Source organism: Schistocerca americana, chromosome 5 (assembly GCF_021461395.2).
Source record: "Schistocerca americana isolate TAMUIC-IGC-003095 chromosome 5, iqSchAmer2.1, whole genome shotgun sequence".
NCBI lineage: Eukaryota > Metazoa > Arthropoda > Insecta > Orthoptera > Acrididae > Schistocerca > Schistocerca americana.
In genome coordinates, this window is record NC_060123.1 from 182,662,455 (window position 1) to 182,684,224 (window position 21,770).

General features: G+C 42.2%; 1 protein-coding gene across 5 annotated transcripts in view; it reads right to left on the reverse strand.

Annotated features, from left to right (window-relative positions):
* Positions 1-21,770, reverse strand: part of LOC124615399 (myocyte-specific enhancer factor 2) — an 870,744-nt gene that overhangs the window by 792,214 nt on the left and 56,760 nt on the right. The window lies entirely within an intron of this gene.

Genomic DNA, 21,770 nt, shown 5'->3' on the forward strand with positions numbered 1-21,770 from the left:
GAGAAATTTGCTTGCCCACCCCTCAAAAATTCGAGTTTGTGCTCTGTTTTTAATGATGTAGTCGTCGACAGGACGTTAAACCCAAATATTCCTTCCTTCCGGTATTGTTTGTAATACCATTACTAACTTTACAGCGAGTTTTTAATTTTCTTTATTCGGGGCAAGCACTGTCATTGGATGGAAAGAAATACCTACAGGATGAACATGAACTCCAACTAAATTTCATAGGCTATCCATAAACATTTTCAGGACTATTGTTTTATTTCTTATCCTGTTCTATTTTTGTATCTGTGTTGAGCTGAAAATATCTGCACGACAGAGCAAATGTCGACGGCATGCGTTGTGGGCCAACTTCTACCATTCACTTATGGTAAGAGTTGCGATCTAGCTAAGCTACGGTTCGGTAGTTTTGACCAGCACATTTACCGAGTAGAATAAGGGGCGTTCAAAAAGAAACGAGTCGGAGGCATAGTTACAGAAACCAGTACCTGTACGTTAGAAGTATTCATCTTGTCTGTTGAGACACTTGTCCCACTGTGACACAAGGCGGTGAATGACTGTCTCATAAAATTCCCGGGGCTGCGATGCTAACCATTTCCTCGCGTACAGCTGGACGTTGTCGTCCGAGGTGAATCGTTTGCCTCTCAGATTGTTTTTAAGGGGACGAAAAATGGCGCTATCACATGGAGAGAGGTCCGAACTGAATGAAGAGTGACCGAGTACCATTTGAATTTCAGCAAGAGTACCGCGACTGTGTTGGCCGAAGGGTGGTCAAGGTTTGCGAGTAACGCCGGGCATTCACTGTTGTCCAGTGCTGCAGGAAGTGAATCAGAAGGGGGCTATCTTGGTCAAAGAAGAACGCCAGCATAACATTTCCTACACTCGTGTGGATGGCCTTGGATTGTCTTGGTGGTGGTGACCCTGGATGCTTCCACTGGAGACCTTGTCGTTTTGATTCTGGCTCAAAGTGATGACACCGTGACTCATCTCCGGCCACCACTCGTGCCAGGAACGCATTCCCTTCCCGAACATACTGCTGCAGATGAGCAAGACAGTGGACCATTCGACATGCTTCCTGGTGTGGTTGAAGAATGTGGGGCACCCACTGGGCACACATTTTGCGCATGTGCAGTCGTTCATTCATAATGGTGTGAACACATCCGACGCTCAATCCGACCACGGCGGCTATGGCTTTCACTGTCACTCGGCGGTCCTCGGTAATGAGTGCGTCCACCAGCTGGACGATGTCATCGGTAATGCAGTGTGGTGCTCCAGACCGTGCATCATCAGCTAACGACACCCGTCCTTCCCTGAAGGGCTTGTGCCACGCCTTGACCCTTGCAAGGGACATGCAGTGTTCGCCGTACACTTGCGACATTTGTCGATGAATGTCAGTTCCTACTACTCCTTCCGCTCTCAGAAATCGAACAACAAACACCTCATTGCTCTTCTGTTGCCGCCTCCATGTCACTGTTTGCAATGCGACTGGCAGCGTTAGACGATTGATGCATGCTGCTGCTAGCTCTGTATAGTCGCGTGACTGCACGCGCGCCCTCTAGCGACGGGCTGTGAACTTCCACCCTCTGATCGGAACCACACCTCGTTACACACGCCACGATATTACCCTCCTGTCACCGGTTTGCGCATTCCAGACTTCGGTGTTTTTTTTTTGTTTTTTTTTACGCCCTCATAAAAAGTAGCACTACCGATAGGACTTGTACCATTGTTATGAAGGAAAAACAAGCGAATTTGTGAGAGAGAGAATCTGGGAGCCGACAACTTCTCTCTGTTTTTTGTTTCTCTGTTTGCTTGTTTTGCACGAAATTAGAAAAGCACGTCGCTCACAGAAAGTCCATTTTGTGCTTTATATCCTAAATAAATTCCATTTTGTAAGCAATAAAAAATTAGCTCATCGCGTAAATTCTGCGCTTCTATGTAACCAAAGCAATAGCTTTTGATGTACGTACAGATTAATGTACAAACATAAAAAAGTCTATATACAGTGGAGACTCGATTATCCGGATTGTCAGCCGGGAGCAAACATCTTCATAATTTAGTCCAGTCGTACACGGACAAAGGGCTGCTGAAAGCTAGCCAGCACTGGGCCGAGGGAAGGATACAGCAATCCAATTTTATTGTTATTTCAAACAAGGTTTAACATGATTTTCACATAATATAACTGGGGGAGCATTGGAACTACACAAAAATATTCGTTTAGATCAAATATACAGTAAATATAATTTCTTATTTAACAGTTAACATATATTCACCAATACAATTTATACTGTGGAACTCTATGATGCACGACATAATCCCGTCGAAAATCGAGCGAACAAGAAGTTAACTTTTTATGGTGCGAACGACTGAATCAGAGCATACAGTAGTATACACACGTGCATCGTCGAATGACTATTAACAGCAAAATTTATGTTTCGTGTTGGGTGTATTCTATATTACAGAGCCTGTAAACATTCGAGCAAATTATACGGACTGTAACATGTCATTGCATTGCATCTAGAAAGCAGACGCCACCAGAAAAAATCGTGTGAAGTGTTCCGACGCAGAGCAGAATGTTTGTACAAAGCTTATCAAAATAACTGTCCCTAATTTTTGAATGTCATAGAGGATGTGAACATAAACATTACTTACCAGAAATGAAGTGCCTGCAAATGCTTTGTTTTCTATACAAAAGCCAATGCTCATCACTCAGAGATTACATGCTTTCGTTTCAGCTGTTATTCTTACGATGGAAACAATGAACTAGTGAAGTAAGTTCGTTATTATAATTCACAGAACAGTTTCTGTGAAAATTATTTACTTAACTTTCTTGTATTAAAATTCATAACATTGTTTTTCCAATTACAGAACTGACAGTTCGTGTGTTCATTACGCATTTTTTTTCCGAGCACATGTTCTGCATTAAAATTTTCGATTTGCACACACATTTTCACTAAGAGTTACAAATTTAAACAATATTTATGAATATATTTGCAATTTTCATAATATTTCATTATAACAATTTTGTAAAAAGAAAACAGTTTATAGCACAATTGAGATAATTCTTTCAAATAAATAAGAATTATCTTAAATATATATATACAGTTGCTGAAACTCTTAAGACGGTTATGTCGACTCTGGAGTTTATAGCACACTTACCCGCCAGGTTAGCCGAGAGCGCTAATGCGCTGCTTCCTGGACTCGGGCAGGTGCGCCGGCCCCGGATCGAATCCGCCCGGCGGATTACCGACGTCGGCCAGTGTGCCGGCCAGCCTGGATGTGGTTTTCAGGCGATTTTCCACATCCCACTAAGTGAATACGGGGCTGGTCCCCACGTTTCGCCTCAGTTACACGACTCGCGGACATCTGAACACGTTCGTACTATTCCATGGTTTACATTAGAGTTCGCACTATACCATGGATTACACTAGACGCAGTCAGCTGGGGTACACTAATTCCGTCCCAGAGGGTACGGGGTGGCGGCAGTAAGGGCATCCAGCCACCCCTTAAAACTAACCTTGCCAAATCCGTTCCTATGCATGCCGACCCTGCGAAACTGCGGGACACAGAAAACAATATATAGTTATTATAGTATACTTTGTATGATGTTCTATTGCAATCAAAATCATTTGGAATGTTGTAAAGCAAATAACGGTCACCAACCAGATATGAACATAAACGTGAGTCCACAGGCAGCTGCTTAAATAAACCTTGTTGTGTCCACATTCTCTCACTGCAGCTGTGGAAGAACTAACACACCAATCGGGCAATGATGAATGAATAAGCAAAGTTTAAATATACTGAGAAAAAATATCAGTGCTATGACGCTTTCATGGAATAAGAGACTCAAAAAATAGTAATAAATATCGATCTGGAAAACAGTGATGAAGACAGTTATCACGAGCCCGAGACCACCGCAGCTAGGGAACTATTTGATAGCTCGAGCACGACCTACACTGCACCAGAAAAAAACTGATACGAGTTACGAAATTACACGGTCGATTTTTCATGCTACCCAATAATGAGTTATTGTAAAATGTGCAATAATGAATTATTGTAAAATGTATGTATGCTGCATTTAATTTTATTTTGCATATTGTTTAAATTTACTTTCACTTTGCTTTAGAGCATAAGGGTGATCTGTACATTGACAAATGTCTGGTACAGTAACGCTGCGATATGGAGTGTTCTGTCGGTCCCCCTACGTCACGTTCCCTGACGCGCTCACACATTTCAGCAGACAGCAGTGTGCTCGCATGTAAGCCACAATAAGTCATGCAACGGATAGTACATAGTAATCTATTTGCCTATAACTCTGTCAATGGTGCTTTGTGGGCCTATTGTTCAGCGTATCTCTGAATCACATTATCAAAGTCTGCTAGTTGTCTTACCAAATCAGATACAATTGCCAAGGTTCCAAAATCTGCGAGACGTCGTTTATGTGTAGTTGATATCAGACGGTTTTTAACAGAAGCCAGAGTGCTGAAAGATCTTCCTTCTTCAGCAACAGTCACTGGAAGAGTGCAAAAGATACGTAAAACTAAAAATACAGTCGGAAATTAGCTTGAAATTTTAAGACTGTGCAGCTTATTCAAGAGGTCCTTATTTAAGAGGTCTAGTGGTTCCAGAGTGATGGTTCCAAAAAAAGAAGTTTTTAAATATGTGATTTCTTCTTCTAAATCTGTTGTGACATCATGATGGTATTCATCGATAAATAACTTGCATGCATCAGCGACCTGACCTTCAGTCGTCTTCGAGCATTTCCATAAAAGCCCAAAAGTGTCATCCAAAATCTTCACTCTACATACTGGGCTTTCAAATTGCACATTAGATTGCAAATAATGACACAAAAATATCTTGAGTACATATTTTTAATCAAATCTGTCATCTCATTCCTGGTTTCATCATGAAAAGATTTCCTCTTCTTAGTTTGCGCCTCCGGAAATTCAGGTCGATATTAATCGCACTGGCAACAACTTCGGATTCGGAGAGAATAGTTTCTCAGTTTTCGCGAAGATATTTTCAATCCTTTAACAAGCTCTCAGTGTTTCTTACCTGAACGTCAATGGCACTATTCCGAACTTCCAGTAACATGCTTCTGTAGTCACCTGGTACCAACAAAATTAGCCAAGCTGATGCCATGATTAAACAGTTGAAAGATCTCATACATTCCTAACAACACAGCCACAGAACGTGTTTCAGACTTACCGAGAATTTCAGTTTAACTTACTGAGAATTTCAAAGCAATGGCAATCTCATCTACGTGAGCTGCAACTGGTCTTAACAACATCAACGCGACCTCTCGAATGGGTGTCAGACATGAAACAGAAACAACTTGCAACGCACTGTCTCAGAGTTTGCCAACGTTGTGGCCTGCAACCGAACAGTTGTTGAATCACTCCGAAAAAAGTACCAACCTATGACAACTCTCGGTTGCCGCGTACTCCACGTAATTTAGGGCTAAGACAAGCACACGGAGAAAATTTTGCAGTATTTCACTGAAGAAAATATGCCTGAGCTCATTATAAACCCCATTCATATTACTTCCGCTATTACAGCCTTGTCTACGGCGTTCACTGACAGTAACTGCGTGTTTCACAAGTTGATGTATGTTGCCATCTTTGGACATATTTGAGAGTCCAACACCACATAAAATATATTTTGAAAAGGATAGTTGCCACTCTCCATACAGCTTGGTCGCAGATAAGTACAACAAAACAGTCAAGCAAAGCTTTCGGCGAAACAAGCCTTGATCAGAATAAACACGCACGCGCACGCACACACACACACACACACGCGCACGCAACTCACCTGGATCTTCCATTATTTAGCAAAATGTATCTGACAATAGCATTCTTACATTTTCCAGCTGAGCCCCTTGTGAGATCCACACTCTTGAGGGTTTTGGAGCCCCCATGAGCCTTGTGCTCCGGGGATTGCCCCCCCCCCCCCCCCCCCGCCCTGCTCGGTCGGGCCAGGGCCAGGTTGGACACGACGCGCTGCTACTACCAGCCCATGCTCTGAGCGCGATCTTTACCCCTCGCGTTTCATTATCGTTTGAGTTAGCAGTTGCCAATCGGGACAACGTCGGGAGATGTCGCTTCTGTGATTAAAATGTCAAAGCGTAAGAGATTGGCGTTATCGCTTAAAGATAAAATAAACATTATTGATTCATTAAAAAGAAGAAACTAGTCGTAAGTTAGCCGATAAGTATGGTGTAGGTACTTCTACGATAAGCGATTTTTAGAAGAATACCGATTCAGTTTTGAAGTACAACTGCGAACTTGATCCTGAAGACGTGAGTAACCATCGAAGAGTGATGGGGATACCGAAAAATGAACTTTTGTAAGAAGCTTCGTATTATTTGTTTCTACAACAACGATCAACTGGGCAACCGGTATCTGGTCCTTTGCTCTGCGAAATGGCATTACACTTAATTAAAAAATACATGGCGATGAATTGTTTGTGGCAACTAACGGATGGTTGTACAGATTTAGATCTCATGAAACTAGAAAATTGGAAATACAAGGTGAAAAAAGTCAGTAAGTTCTTTGAAACATGGCTAAGAAAAGGAATTGAACGATAATGACTGTGACTTCGACTTTGCTTATTACGCCGGTGAAACCGGATTAAATTTGAAAGCATTACCTTACAAATCTTGACGAGAGAGTTGGCTCCAGGATATAAAACTAGTAAAATGCGAATAACAATACTAGTTCACACGAAGGCTACCAGGACCCATAAAATGCCTCTGCTCCACGTCGGAAAGTCCAAAAAACCCCGATGCTTGAAAAATATAAGGTTTCCCTTAATTTATACGAACCAAAAAAGCGCATGGATGAACACGGATATATTTATTGACTCGTATATACCACTTTTATCTCTGAAGTTAAAAAAAAATTGAAACGAAATTGGTAAACAAGGAAAATTCCTACTTTTATTGACTACCGCGCTCACCCATCATTTGGCTGAACTGTTAGACAGAATGGAGTATTTACACCAAATTTTTGCCCCCTCATGTGATATCCTTGCAGCAACCAAGGGATCAAAGTGTTATTCAACCTTAAAATGACTTTATAGAAAACAACTTTTACACACATTGTTATCTGTTAATGCACAGAACGTAGAAGTTGTTTTGTCGTTCTCAGGCAAATGAATTTAAAGGAGTACTGTATCACGGTTGTAGATGCGTGGGATTTGATTGAAAGGAAGACTCTGAACAAAGCTTGGAACAGAATACTGGAACGGCAGCAGGAAAATTCAATAACTGGTATGGATGACTCTGATTTGGAGGATATAAATGAGCTAATGACTAACATACAAATATGCCAAGACGGTGATGCCGATGATATAAAAAAAAATAGGTCACTTGTGACAGTAATGATCAACGTTTCCATATCATGTGGGATGACGAAATTGCTCAAATCACTGCAGGCAAACGACCGATAGGAAATGCAAAAAGATGAAACAGAAGAAAACATAGATGCAGTAAATGATGCAGGACCATCTCAGGCGGAAGCATTTCAAGTCCTGGAAACAGATTTCAGATTGTTCGGAAAAAGATAGCTTGATACTGTGAGTCCACTATAATTCAAACGAATTCGTGATGTAGCAGCAATGAAGAGAAAACATCGTTTACGTAAGTGGCAATTACCAAATGTTTTGAACAAAACTGAACGACAGTGACTGTCCTATGAAACCTTGTTTTAGGCATTTCATGATTAAGGTTGTAGTGTTTTAGTAGTTTTAAGAAAATGTGTGTGTATGAACGAAAATGTATCTCTGACCTCTTACTAAACACTACTTTTCGTTGATTTTTAATATGTTTAATTTGTTTTTGTTGTTTTGAACAAACACCTTTCATTATGAATAAACTGTAGCAAGATAAATATATAACATACCCAAAAGATATCAACATGCTGTCGACGTAAGTTAGCTTTCTACAGTTAAGAATACAAAAATCTCGTTTTTCCACGCGTTCAATTATACGGATTTTCGATTATCCGAATGACTTATGACAACAATTAATCCAGTTAGCTGAGTCTCCACTCTAATTATCATTATTTTGTACTCAATAGAACATTCTTCATCATGATCAATGCCAAGGGTTTCTTGTTACTAATAAGTGCGAAAGTTGTTTATGAATAACATGAAGCTGTTCTATATAGGGTCTATTTAGTACAGAAGCGACGTTTGATATGTTTTTGTTTTGTGTTTTTACTACATTTTTTTCCTTTTTTTGAGGAATTTGCGTTTTCTAGGATTGTATGATAAATCTCTATTGTTTTTTTTATTTTTACAACAGCAGCCTTCTGTTTCGCATTACAAATCCACAACCTTCGAATACAACCTGAGTTAAACATTGCCAATATCAATTTCGCTCTAAATACTGTTTATTTTTAAGTATTAGAGAGGAGGATAACTCTGCAGTACAAAAATGTTCCTTACGTTATGTAGCCCTTTATATACCCTCACTCAGTTTCTAGATGGTTCACCGCTTCCGCTTTCTAGGGGACTCTAGTAAAACACTGATCGCATATGTGAAAAAATGGATAGAAATGAGGTAGCGCCTGATAGATAAGCAACACACCTAATTTACAGGTAACGCAGTTACGATCTCAACTGAACAAGGCTACTAGGAAAAAAACTGTAGTCTACGCTTATTTATGATAATCTATAGTGGCCTACAATAGTTTTACAACTCTACTCATGGTACTTGCGGTTGACAACAGTAATAACACATTACTCTTAACTCTCCGTCTCACATTCAGTAGTGCTCGTTTTGGTCTCGTATTGCTTTTCCACCGGTGTTAGTTGTACATCAACAGTGATGCACAGGTATGGATAGGTTTACTGAGAATGATGATGATTGGTTTGTGGGGCGCTCAACTACGCGGTTATCAGCGCCCGTACGTAGTCGCCATCTTGACACAGTACAATCTCGTCACGGTCAAGCATGATGATGAAATGATGATAGCAACACAAACACCCAGTCCCATGGCAGAGAAAATTCCCAACCCGGCCGGGAGTCGAACCCGGAACCTCGTGATCCATAGGTAGCAACGCTAGCCACTAGAACACGAGCTGTGGACTACTGAGCCCCTCGTGTGTGGTTCCACTGCCGGTAACGGAAGGGCGGCACAACGATCATGCGCCGAGCTGATCCCGCAGCGACGGCAACTGCAGCGCAGAACTTCTGCATTTGCTGGATGTTGCATTATGAGTTCTCTGTCTTTTGTTGTGGGTTTTGGGTGATTGCATATAACAGGACTTTTCTCCGTTACGAGGGAATTTTCACAGATGCGAAATTAATTGCTACAGTAAGTCGAAAACATAATTACATTATTACTGTGTAATGAGCCACCGGAGACCACGGTTCCTTATAACAAACACTCAGAAAATATGTCCCTCCGAAATTTTGTTGGTGGAGATCAGGTTCAGCTTGAGTAGGCTGAAATAACTGTAGAATTATCCAAATCCAATAGTTTGCTGAAAACCCTATATCCTGCATAGCTGCCTAATTTGTAAATCTATTGTGTCTTTTAGCAGCAAAGGCCTTTCTATCAAAGAATTACTTGAAGAATGTCATGTCTTTTTCACCACAAAAATATATCCAAATAATTTTGTTGTGTGAATGTGCGCTCTTTTGTAACGAAATATATCAAGTTGTCCAAGAAAAGGGTAATTAAACGTGTAGGAACCGTAAATTCAGACCATTGATAAGAGTGAAATCATGGGAATTGGATTTTCGTATGTTTTTTTTTTTTTTTTTTTTTTAAAGCGATGTTTTAAGAAAAAAAAGCAAGAAGCGAAGCTTCCCCAGAAAACTGAAACTCACCTCTTCTCTCGTCTCTGTCGAACTGAAGAGACGTATTTTGTGTAGGTGTCTCTGCAGTAGATGTAGATTACATTTATAATTGAAAATATTAAAAACTGGTTACATTCTTGTTTTCATTTTCAATACACTCCCCACAGTTATTCAATTGTACATGATTTATGGTTTTTGTGGGAACGGCCTTGCCGCAGTGGATACGCCGGTTCCCGTGAGATCACCGATGTTAAGCGCTGTCGGGCGTGGTCGGCACTTAGAAGGGTGACCATCCAGGCCGCCATGAGCTGTTGCCATTTTTCGGGGTGCACTCAGCCTCTTGATGCCAACTGAGGAGCTACTCGACCGAATAATAGCGGCTTCGGTCAAGAATACCATCTTACGACCGGGAGAGCGGTGTGCTGACCCCCACGCCCCTACTATCCGCATCCTCCACCGAGGATGACACGGCGGTGGGATGGTCCCGGTAGGCCACTCGTGGCCTGAAGACGGAGTGCTTTTTTTATGCTTTTTGTAATATTTCAGAAAAACTAGCTGAAACCGCGAGCTCATCAGATCATGGTAAAGACACACAATGTCCCGAACACAATTCGTGATCAGCCACTGCTTTCATTCTGATGTAAGTGAAGCGCGTCCCTGAGCTTATTTGCGGATCATTTAACAGTGATATGTGATCATTTTCAGCAAGTGCAATTTACGTATGCTCCGGGTGTTGTCTACGAACTGTGAATCTGCTGCTCTCGCTTCTGTCAGATCACAGAACTGATGATGGTGTTAAATTACTACAGCTCCTAAATGGAAATAAACTTCAGGAGCCATTTCTATTCTAAAATTATTGTGTTATTTTTAGATGCGTTTCAGGTACAGTAGGAAGAATGCAGGTCACCGACAACAATTATCCTTGCTCCATTGCTCAACAAGAAAGAAACTGAATCCATTTGACGACTTCGTTTTCACAAATTTTGCTACTTTAAAAATATTCCAGCAGCGGAGCAAAAGCCGTCACTGTGTGATCAATATTTGGCGAAAAAAGGTTGATAATTCTGCGCAAAGGAGTACGAACTTATCTTTACTCATCGGAAAAATTCAAGCCACTACGAGCATGCAAAAAGTTTAAGCGCAATGATGTTCCTAGGTGCTCACTTCGCAATTTTTTACACCACGCAAGTGATACAAGTGTGTGTGGGTTGGTTGGTTTGGGGGAGGGGCCCAAACAGCGAGGTCACCGGTCCCACTGGATTAGGGAGGGATGGGGAAGGAAGTCGGTCATGCGCTATCAAAGGAACCATCCCGGCATTTGCCTGAAGCGATTTAGGGAAATTACAGAAAACCTAAATCAGGATGACCGGACGCAGGTTTGAACCGTCGTCCTCCGGAATGCGAGTCCAGTGTGCTAACCATTGCGGCCAGGTGCGCGTAATAAATAATTTCGCACGGACTGGCTAGTATGGATAAGATTTTTAAACATACCCACTTCAACAATCTGTTCTCCTCCTCCTCGACCACTTTACTAGTTCAGTCACATTCAAATGGAAATGTTCTCCTCGCGACACAACTTCCTCTTACTGCACTTGTAGACTTAATAAGAGGTTCCGCTTGAAAGCATGGTAATTAGCATATCTAAATACGAGAGCTATTCGGAAAGAAAGGTCCGAGCGGTCGTGAAATGCGAACCACTGTGAAAATCAAACATGTTTTATTTCGAGTATTTAGCTACACCTTCCGCTTACCTCTGTATGTAGGCGCCGCTCTGACTTAAGACACTTGTTGTAGCGTTGTACCAACTTCCCAACACTCTCGTCATAAAAGGAATACGCTTGTGCTTTCGGACAATTCTGAACGCTGGTCTACAGCTCATTTTGTGTGTGCCAAAATGTTGTCTCCATAGCCAGTGGTTCATGCGCGCAGAGATGAAACTCAAGGGAAGCCAGTTACGGGCTCCATTGTGTGTGACCGAACACTTCGCATCGACAATGTGGGAGCATCTTCATTGCCCCTGCAGAGTGCGGACGAGAATTGTCATGAAGAAGGAAATGCACGGCAGCTATGTTATGTGGGCTGCATGATATCAGGCGAAATGTCTCACCAGGCCCCCATACTTGGCGGGTGAGACTATTTTCTATGCATCTTTAGGTTGTCACTGTGTGCTCAGAACTGAAGATAGCCACGTGAAGCGATGGACGGAACATACTAGAGGCACTGCCCAACACTTCTATGCAAAGCTTCATCGGATTTTCACTGTGGTTTCCATTTTGCGATCGATCGGACCTTACTTTCCGAGCAGCCCTCGTAATTCTGTGTTCCTCATATTATATCACCATGCGGACGAGAAGCAACAGCTCATTTATATACACCATTACTGTAAAAACCGCGACGCTCGGAAAACCGGAATTTGACCTCCCCAGCAAAATCGATTCGTCTCGAACACGGAAACACGACAACGAAAATCGATTTCCAGAACGCAATTTTCGTCTTCTGCAAACTGTGTCACTTGTAAATGTAGTGGCTGCAACCGCGTTAGCAGCGTGCCGTGGCGCTGGCGCCAGGAATTAAGAGGGAGGGCGTGGGCGGGCATGCCGTGTGGGCCCCGTCGGCTGTGACTTGCCGTGATTAACAACGGAGGTGCGAGGGCGCATTAGCGAAGAGCGCGCGATGCGTCTGGGCGCAGTGGCCACGAGCGCGCGTGCGTGCGTGCGTGCGGCGCGATAGCACGCCGGCCCGGCGCTGCTAAGTGCGGGATTGCGTGGCGCCGTCGCTATCAGGATGGTCGGTGGCTGCCGGCGGCGCTCCATCACAGCCGGGGCGCCCCGCGCAGATCTCCGGCAGATCCCCGGGCCTCAAACTGCCGCCCGCGGCGCCATCCGCATGCGTGCACCGTACGCACGGCGGAGTGCCTGCGGCGAGAGCGCCTTTAATGGCGAAAGCAGGCGCTCGCCTATAAAGGGAGAGACTCTCGTATGAGTCACAACAGGTAAACGTATACAGCAGGAAGCAATGACGCTGTCGCTAGGCAGTTCAGAGCTAAGCACTCATCATGTGGAAAACGTGTCGGTTTAAAAAGCAACTAAAAATCATTGACAATACATTTTCACAACGTCCGTGATGCATGTGGACGTAATAGAACTGTTTCGCACGCATTAAACAGCGCGGATACGATTTTGTAAACTTCTATTCTTGAACAATCTGCTCCGTACGAATTCACTGGTAGCGATAAGAAAATACATCCCATCCCCCCGCAATATATACATATATATATATATATATATATATATATATATATGAAAAGCGAATATTCAGGGATACGACTTGATTATTCAGTGTAAAAAAAAGGCTAGTTAACATGGCCTCTAGAATGCATGCCTTGAGGACTATACACACTTCATCATAAATACTGCGAAACAAATATCTTCCACTGCAAACTCTTTGCTTTCCATATTTTAGGTGGAGTTAGTATGGATCAAAACAAGAAAAAATGTACAGCAAACATGGGCTCTAACAATCATATCTTACGGCCTACGAGCACATGTTCATCTTCGCTAGTGTGAAACCCATGTCTTCCACTGAACAAGTGCTCATAGCCCCGCAGGTATCCATTTCAGAGCACATGTTTACTAGACTTTTTTCCTTGTTTTGGTCCATGATACCTCCTCCCAAACTATGGAATGAAAACGAGACTGAAGTAGAAGAGATGTCTTTCATAGCATTGAAGAAGAACAAGTGCTCACAGCTCTTAAGGTACGTATTTTGCAGTCCATGTTTACTAGAAATATTTTTATGGTTTGGTGCAAGGAACCAGTCCCTAAAGCTTGTCTGTGGTTTTTTTGGGACAGCGTATATCCGAGTGTACAAGAAAACAATTCGATACGTTGCGCCGTTCCTGAGTTATTTAGTGTTGAGGTTAGGCAATTAGGTTATCGCAAGCGCTAATTCAAGAACTCGCACGCGCTAAAATGCGGAAATGCGCAGACATCTGTCAGTCCCTGAATTAGCTGTTTTTGAGATGTTGTTTACGAGTTGAAATGTGCCTTTTTCGGAAGTAATGAATTTAAGCTAGCTGAGCAAAAGCCATGTTTATTCAGTTTGACAAAACCAAACGATGTGCATGCGCGTCGCACGAGATTTTCAATACCCTTTCGCTCTCTTACGCCTCCGGCTTAGTCGGCTGTTTCGTTAACGTTATTAACTAAACTTTACCGTGATGGTTATGCAATAAAAAAAGGCTTTTGTAAACGTTATGCAAAAACTAATAACGTTTACAATTCCATCTAAACTTAACCCTTACCAGCACAGCAGTTTCGTAGTAAGAAGACCGGACAAACAAAACGATTTAAATTTTAATTTTATGCTACTAAAATGCACAATATTTTTAGGTAAAATTTACACAGGCGTGAATTTTGCATTTTGTAAGTGCAAGAACAAGATTTTTTTAGTATACAAGGGCGATTTTAGTAAAAATCTTGCGTGGTAAGCACGAGTTTTAAATTTGCTTGCTTTTGTAGGTCAATTCGAGGCTTTTTGCCGTCTTGATAGACTACAAGTGTCCAATATCAGTATGTTCGTCTCGACTTCACCTACACTAGATTAGTATGTTGTAAAAAGTTATTGTTTATACCGTGTACGTGCTTGATCTCACTTCAAAGTTCTGGTGAAAACGGAAAAGATGACGCACTAATTTATAAACATCATTTGCGTAAAACAGTGGTTCCCATCGTGGGTACAATTTCCGCTTGGCTGGGAGTAACTGGAATAAATTAAACTTTTGAGGGATACAATGACAGTAAATCATTTTTTTTAAAATAATACATCACCACTTTTTTGTCGCATCATCGACATAGTCAGCAGCCATTTAAAACATATTGCTGGATAAAGGTCTCTTCTAGACTATGGAATCCGTTGTAGTCTTCAGCGATAGACATGCATGTCGCTCCTCGAAAACTTTCCTCGGCCGAGTCACCACCATTTCATTTTCATTACACTCGTCTGTTCCTTGATCTTATTGTTTCTTTTCGTCTGTCTGCTAGTAATTAGCATCACGCATCCCTCCATTACTCTCTATCCGTCGCTGTTGAATGGTTTTCGTTTACGACCTCCATGTTTCACTGCCACAAAGTGAAACTAGTTGTACGTTGTGGTGGAACACCTTCAGTTTCTTACGCACTGGAAGTTTAGTTTTCAAAACTTGCTTAATTCACCCAAAATATTCCATTTCCCTTGGCTCCCGTCCAGCCTCAGCACTTGGCCTTCTGCAAGTAGTGCCGCACGTGAGGCCGACGCCGGCGCGGATGCAGAGTGATCATACCGGTCGGTAGTTGCCTCCCGCGCCGCGGCGTGGCCTTGCACTGCCGCTGGAACCGGCTACGCGAGCTGGCGGCCCGCGCGTCCCGGGTCGCCACAGTGCAAACACACAGCGCGCGCGCCGCGGCCGACCCCTCCCAGAACAATAACTGCAGAATCCACTTGCTGGCTTAATGTGACACAGCCAGCAGTCTGCCACACTGACAAAACACCATCGTGGCGTTCTCACTCTTTTAGTTTTGCATAAAAGTTTTGAAATTCTGGAATGAAGGGAAAACGTTTCTGCTATTGCAGTGAAATCTAAGAGACGGCAACTGAAGTACTACCGACATCGAATGAGTATTTCCCCCTACCGCAATTAAATTTATTTTACACTTCATAGGCCCCTTTTACCGCAATGCAACAACTTTCTTTATGGATAATTTACGAAGATATTCAATAAAAAGTCTTAAAGATTTAATAAAAAGCCTGATATAAATATTTTCATGAGTATTACTGGAAATTCTCTCCCCCCCCCCCCCCCCCTTCCCCATGAACCATCGACCTTGGCCGACGGGATGGATTGCGTGCCTCAGCGAGACAGACAGTCGCACCGTGAGTGCAACTACAACGGATGGGATCTGTTGAGAGGCCAGACAAACGTGTGGTTCCTGAAGAGGGGCAGCAGCCTTTTTTGACTGATCTAACCTTGTAACATCAACCGGAACGGCCTTGCTGTAATGGTACTTCGAACGGCTAAAAGCGAGGCAAAAGTACACCAGTAATTTTTCCCGAGGGCATGCAGCTCTACTGTATGGCTACATGATAGTGCCGTCCTCTCGAGTAAAATATTTCGGACGTAAAATAGTCCCCAATTCGGATCTCCGGGCGGGAACTACTCAGGAGGATATCATCCGAACTCGCGTTATACGCATCGGAGAGTAGAATATCAGATCCCTTAATCGGGCACGTAAGTTAGAAAACTTAAAAAGGGAAAGGGATATGCTGAAGTTACGTATAGTAGGAATTATTGAAGTTCGGTGGCCGGAGGAATAGAGCTTCTGGTCAGGTGAATACAGAGTTATGAATACAAAATAAAATGGGGGTAATGCAGGAGTGGGTTTAATAGACAATAAGAGAATAGAAGCTTTTGCAATGTGGTGCTACAGAAGAATGTTGAAGATTAGATGGGTAGATCATGTAATTAATACGGAAATACTGAAGAGAATTGGGAAGAGAAGAAATTTGTGACACAACTTGACTAAAAAAAAGGGATCAGTTGGTAGCACACGTTCCGAGACATCAAGGGATCGCCAATTTAGTACTGGACGGAAGTGAGGGGGGCAAAAATCGTAGAGAGGGATTCAAATGGGTTCAAATGGCTCTGAGCACTATGGGACTCAACTGCTGAGGTCATTAGTCCCCTACAACTTAGAACTACTTAAACCTAACTAACCTAAGGACATCACAAACATCCATGCCCGAGGCAGGATTCGAACCTGCGACCGTAGCGGTCTTGCGGTTCCAGACTGCAGCGCCTTTAACCGCACGGCCACTTCGGCCGGCCGTAGAGAGGGACCAAGAGATGAATACAGTAAGCACAATCAGAAGGACATAGGTTGCAGTAGTTATTCGGAGATGAAGAGGCTTGCACAGCGTCTACCATCACCAAAGGAGTAATTTAAGTGTACCAGAATAACTGAATAATAGTATTAGGTCGAAGCAGGATGCTAGTTCATTGATGGGATGCGTGTTTTTCTACGGCCCTTTGCAGAAATCATAACAGAGATTTTGTAACCAATCCATCAAGATGGGTGTGGATTACGGGAATTCTTAAGGGGAGGTGGGGTTGACACGTTCATCGCCTTACGTAGCGGATCGGAGGCCCTGAAACACTAAATAAATTGTCGGTAAAGAGTTCTGTCAGCAGGCAGTAACACAATGCCGTGCGTCGTAACTGCATCAACACCAATATGAAAGCCGAAGTTATAACTAGATAACCGCCGCGTGTGAAGTGCTTTGTTTGAATTTTTCCAGCTTTGTATATTTATGGACATTATATTACTAACATTAGTACAAGAACGACGTTATTACGATGTCGTTACTTCAATTAGCTGCAGCCCATACAACAACGTTGGTAAGCGTCACTATGCTTTTGAAATACAATATCGAATAAAACCAGTACAGGACGCTCAGTTAGAGGGATCTTTGAAGACTGTGCCTTTAAGAAACGCCATCTTCTTCTCAGCACCTCCGAAATAAACGGTATCATTTGCTAGCGCTCAACATCGAGGAGTAAGGCGATTTTTTGACCCTTGACTTCAGTTAATTGTACAAAAGAATTTCAGTAAGAACAAGCACAACTGTAAATCTGTTGTTATCGCTGGACTAGAAAGAAATTAGGGTTTCCATTTCGTCAACGCCGAGGTCACTGGTGACGGAGTACTGTCGCAGTTGGTGAAGAATAAGGAAAGGTCTTAGACGTGAACTTCTCAGAGAGATCATTCCGACGTTACCCTCAACCGTGTTAAGGAAAACACACGGAACTTGTCCACTTCTATCGATAGCGACTATGGCGTCTGAAGATATAGGCCATATCTTAGGAGAACTGAAAAAGCTAGCTGACAGTTCTCGGTATACAGGCTTGTCACTTTTCTTGTAATCCTTTCATTACAGAATTTTTATAGAATATTTGCCTTCTTTTATTCAAGTTTGAAAGTGTATTTCGTAATATTAACAGTGCTGTTTTTCTGGGGGAACGCTTAGGGATGCGTAGCCGTAAACTTTTTCGTCGACAAAGTAATTTTTTTACGTTGTTGAGAATTTCGAAGGGTGCCAAAGATTTATTTCACGGACGTAAATTTTTTATTTCATGTTTTCGTGTTGGCAATTGCAATACTAACGATACCAGTGCAGTTTTTGGTGGAAAAGCGATGTCATTGACTGTTTCAAGCATTTAGAAGCTGCGGCAACCGTTCTCGACAACTGAATCGCTGGCAGCCAGTCGACAAGCATGTAGTGCCCTCGCCCGCTAATAGTGGGCGATGGTAGAGCTAAACGGATATGCGTAAGCTCAAACGCCCAGCTACCGATGGACGTCTCTATGGTCCCGCTACCATGATCCTTCACGATTCATTGCCACCTTGTTTTGTTGTTCTTTATTCGTTTGCGTTTGCTATGGGAGTACCCTCAAACTTTTTTTAGAAAAAAAGCACTGAATATTACTATCAGGATAGCTCTATGACATTTACTTTCATCTGATACCTCAGTTTCTGATACACATTACCTAGCATTTTAATTCTTGTGTAGTGCGCACCAGTTATTCGGACACGACATTGGTGCCATGTTTTGGTTCAATTCTATTGATCCAAGTCACATTATGACAGGTCATTCTTATCCTTAAATTTTAGCTTGCTGCTATTATCTTATGTCGCCCAGATGATTGTGTAAGTGCACACAAATATCAAAAATATCACGTTGTATCTGACTGGTATTACTAACCTCAACCTGAAAATCTGATTTTTATGCTACGACGTCTATTGTTGCACAGAAAAAAGCACAAGTCATTCAGAACTATAAAACAGCAGAAATTGCACAAGGAGTAACAGGACTACTGTTTTATATTCCACTGTTATATCTGTAGACGCTGTGATCTCTGATGATGATCCACCCAAAATGATGACGGTCGCGGGGAGGCATTGGCTAAGACATTGACCGCTCATTCGCGAGACGCTGGTTAAATCCTGCATCCGGCAATCTTGCTCAAGGTTTTCCGCGATTTAATGTGAAAGTATTTATAGAGAAAGGAGCGATTAGTTTCTCACACAAATAAAGGCTCACTGACACAATACAATTTGTAGTATTTCAGCCATCTACATCTACATCTACATGGATACTCTGCACATCATACCGGTATTTAAGTGCCTGACAGAGGGTTCATCGGACCACCTTCACAGTACTCTATTATTCCAATCTCGTATAGCGCGCGGAAAGAACGAACACCTATATCTCTGATCGTTTCTCCCTATGTAGGCCGGTATCAACAAAATATTTTCACATTCGGAGGAGAAAGTTGGTGATTGGAATTTCGTGAGAAGAGTCCGTTGCAACGAGAAACGCCTTTGTTTTAACGATTTCCAGCCCAAATCCTGTATCATTTCTGTGACAGTCTCTCCCATATTTCGCGATAATACAAAACGTGCTGCCTTTCTTTGAACTTTTTCGATGTACTTCGCCAATCCTATCTGGTAAGGATCCCACACCGCGCAACAGTATGCTAAACGAGGACGGACAAGCGTAGTTTGGCAGTCTCCTTAGTAGGTCAGTTACATTTCCTAAGTGTCCCGCGAATAAAACGCAGTCTTTTGTTAGCCTTCCCCACATCATCTTCTGTGTGTTCCTTCCAATTTAAGTTATTCGTAATTGTAATTTCTAGGTATTTAATTGAACTTAACGGCCTTTAGATTTGACTGATTTATCATGTAACCGAAGTTTAATGGATTCCTTTTAGCTATCATGTGGATGACCTGACACTTTTCGTTATTTAGAGTCAACTGCCACTTTTCGCACCATTCAGATATTTCTTTTAAATCGTTTTGCAGTTTGTTTTGATCTTCTGGTGACTTTATTAGTCGATAAACGACAGCGTCATCTGCAAACAACCTAAGGCGGCTGCTCAGATTGCCTCCCAAATCGTTTATATAGATAAGGAACGCCAGAAATCACTTCTGTTTTACTCGATGGCTTTCCGTCAGTTACTACGAACTGTGACCTCTCTGACAGGAAATCACAGATCCAGTCACATAACTGAGACGATATTCCATAAGTACGCAATTTCACTATAAGCCGCTTGTGTGGTACAATGTCAAAAGCCTTCCGGAAATCCAGTAATACGGAACCGATATGAAATTCCTTGTCAGTAGCACTCAACACTTAATGCGAATAAAGAGCTAGTTGTGTTTCACAAGAACGATGTTTTCTAAATCCATGTTGACTGTGTGTCAATAGACCGTTTACTTCCAGGTACGAACGTTCGAACACAATATACGTCCCAAAAATCTACTGCATATCGACGTTAATCATATGGCCCTGTAATTTAGTGGATTACTCCTACTACCTTTCTTGAATATTGGCGTGACTTGTGCTACTTTCCAGTCTTTGGGTACGGATCTTTCGTCGAGCGAATGGTTGAATATGATTGTTAAGTATGGAGCTAATGCATCAGCATACTCTGAAAGGAACCTAATTGGTATACAGTCTGGAACAGAAGACTTGCTTTTATTAAGTGATTTAATTTGCTTCGCTACTCCGAAGATATTTACTTCTACGTTACTCAAGTTGGCAGCTGTTCTTGGTTCAAATTCTGGAATATTTACTTAGTCTTCTTTTGTGAAAGCATTTTGGAAGTCTGTGTTTAGTAACTTTGCTTTGGCAGCACTGTCTTCGATAGTATCTCCATTCCATTGCGCAGAGAAAGCATTTATTGTTTCTTGCCACTAACATACTTCAAATACGACCATAATCTCTTTGGATTTTCTGCCAGGTTTCGAGACAAAGTTTCGTTGTGGAATCTATTTTAATCGCTGAAGTCCGCTTTAAATTTGTAGCTTCTGTAAAAGATAGCTAAAATTAGGGATTTTGCGTCTGTTTAAATTTGGCATGTTTGTTTCGTTGTTTCTGCAACAGTGTTCTGACCAGTTCCGTGTACCAAGCAGGATCAACTCCGTCGTTTGTTAATTTATTTGGTATAAATCTCTCAATTGCTGCCGATACTATTTCTTTGAATTTAAGCCACATCTGGTCTACACTTATATTATTAATTTGGAAGGAGTGGAGATTGTCTCTCAGGAAGGCGTCAAGTGAATTTTTATCTGCTTTCTTGGATAGGTATATTAAAATATTCAATCTCGCTACGACAGCCCCGTGTTCACTAATCCCTGTATCCGTTTTTATGCTAGTTATTAACTCAGGATTATTTGTTGCTAAGAGGTCACGTGTTATTTCACAACCGTTTACTACTAATGTGGGCTCATGAACTAACTGCTCGAAATAATTTTCAGAGAATGCGTTTAGCACAACTTCGAATTACGTTTTATGCGTACCTCCGGAATTAAACATGATTTTCGCCAGCATATCGAGGGTAAATTAAAGTCACCACCAACTATAATCGTATGACTCGGATACATGTTTGAAATGAAACTCAAGTTTTCTTTGAAACTTTCTGCAACTGTATCATCTGAATTGGGAGGTCGGTAAAAGGATCCAATTATTATTTTATTCCGCTTGCCAACAATGACTACTGCCCATACTAACTCATAGGAACTATCTACTTCAATTTCGCTCCAAGATAAACTACTTCTAACAGCAATAAACACGCCACCGCCAACCGTGTTTAGCCTATCATTTCGGGACACCGTTAGGTTCTTCGCAAAAATTTCGGCTGAGCTTATCTCCGGCTTTACGCAGCTTCCAGTGCCTATAACGATTTGAGCATCAGTGCTTTCTATTAGCGCTTGGAGCTCTGGTACTTTCCCAACACAGCTACGACAATTTACAACTGTTATACCGATGGTTCCTTTATCTACGTTCTTCCTGTGTTCAGCCTGCACCCTTTGTGACTGGAGCCCTTCTTGTGTTTTCCCGAGACCCTCTAACCTAAAAAACCGCCCAG